This window comes from Pteropus vampyrus, unplaced genomic scaffold, assembly GCF_000151845.1.
Source record: "Pteropus vampyrus isolate Shadow unplaced genomic scaffold, Pvam_2.0 Scaffold37, whole genome shotgun sequence".
Lineage (NCBI taxonomy): Eukaryota > Metazoa > Chordata > Mammalia > Chiroptera > Pteropodidae > Pteropus > Pteropus vampyrus.
The window spans coordinates 3,669,315-3,671,044 of NW_011888818.1; positions in this window are offsets into that span (position 1 = coordinate 3,669,315).

Sequence of the window (1,730 nt, forward strand, 5' to 3'; positions counted from 1 at the left end):
GAGCTTCTGTTTCCAAGCTGTTGTAAGATATGTCTATTCAAAATTTGAATTGCAGGATCCTGCAAATAAATTATTATTCTTTTCTTAAGCTATACACGACCACTTTACTTTCTTTCATCCAGAGAATTATTAAAATTGAATACCTATATCAAACCTTATTTAATCTAATTTTCAAATAATTGTTTGACTGTAAGTATGCATGTGTGCATGTGTATGTTTGCATGTATGCAAAACAATAATCTCATTAGGGTTGTAAATTGTACAATATAATATAAACTAATCTTTATTGGGGCATGTATGCCATTTCAACAGCACTAAGAATCTTGTAACTCTGATTATTGTAGCTTTATAATTGTAATCTTAGAATGTAACCTTATAACCTAACCATTTTTTTGTCCTTACAATTTCTTTCTCATTTTTATATACTTAAATATGTCTTGTTAACTAATGTGTATCTTGCTTGCTTAAAAATCCTAGGAACAGACTTCAAAGGAAGTTGACTTGGTTACCTTTCAGTTTCAGGTAAAATCCTCCCCTAGATGAAGCAAATCAGATCTTGCTTGACCAGTTCCAGATTGTTTATCAGAGCAGGCTGCAATGGATAGTTTATTGTGCTGAACTGAACCAGAAAATAGAAGCTCCTCACCCCCTCTTTGTTAATTCCTTTGTTCCACTTGCCTCCCCTCCAAGTAGCCTGAGAAATAAACCAAGGCCAAGAAGACAGGATAGATGGTCTTTGTTCACCCTCCCCTCCAGGATGCAGCCCGAGAATTTCTCTCTTATCCCTTACTCAGCCCTCTCCCTAGAATAACCCCTGGTTGTACTGAAGAGGAAAGACAACCTTTGTGACAGCAGTTGGCTGTCTTTTCAGGGTGCTGGCTCTTGAATAAACCTATGAGCAGCAAGCAGTTGAACCAGAGTTCAGTAACAATCTCATTTTACATCATGGTATATCTGCAAGATAGAAACCCCTTTATTTCTTCCTCTACAGATTTTTTGGTTTTCCTCCTGTATCTCTTTTAATGTTTCTATTGATTTATATTCTGATGTTTTATTTTTATTTATTATATAAATATTTTAATTGCATATTTTTATTGATAACTTAAAATTTATTTTTGATTTTTTGCAGCGATATGTTTTCAAGTTTAAAATAGTTAATGTAATTTAGAACGTATCACCTAAAGCAAAACATATATTTACATCTGTCCCTATTATTATAACCTAATATTTATCATCATTTTAAAATAGAGACCATATTATAATTTTTAATTATTTAAAATATCCTTTTAAAAATTATCCACAATGCTATCAAGAATAATGTAATTCAGAAAGCAAGTGATCCAATCAAAAAATGGGCAGAGGACCTGTACAGACATTTCTCCCTAGAGGACATACAAATGGCCAACAAATGTATGAAAAGATGCTCAACATCGTTAGCTACCAGGGAAATGCAAATCAAAACCACAATGAGATTCCATCTCACACCTGTTAGAATAGCTATAATCAATAGGACAAGTAATAACAAATGCTGGAGAGGATGTAGAGAAAAAGGAACCCTCATACTCTGCTTGTGGGACTGCAAATTGGTACAACCACTATGGAAAACAGTATGGAGTTTCCTCATAAAAATAAGAACTGATCTACATATGATCCAGCAATCCCTCTACTGGGTATTTACCTCAAAGACTTGAAAACCCATATCTGAAAAGACATTTGCACACCGATGTTCA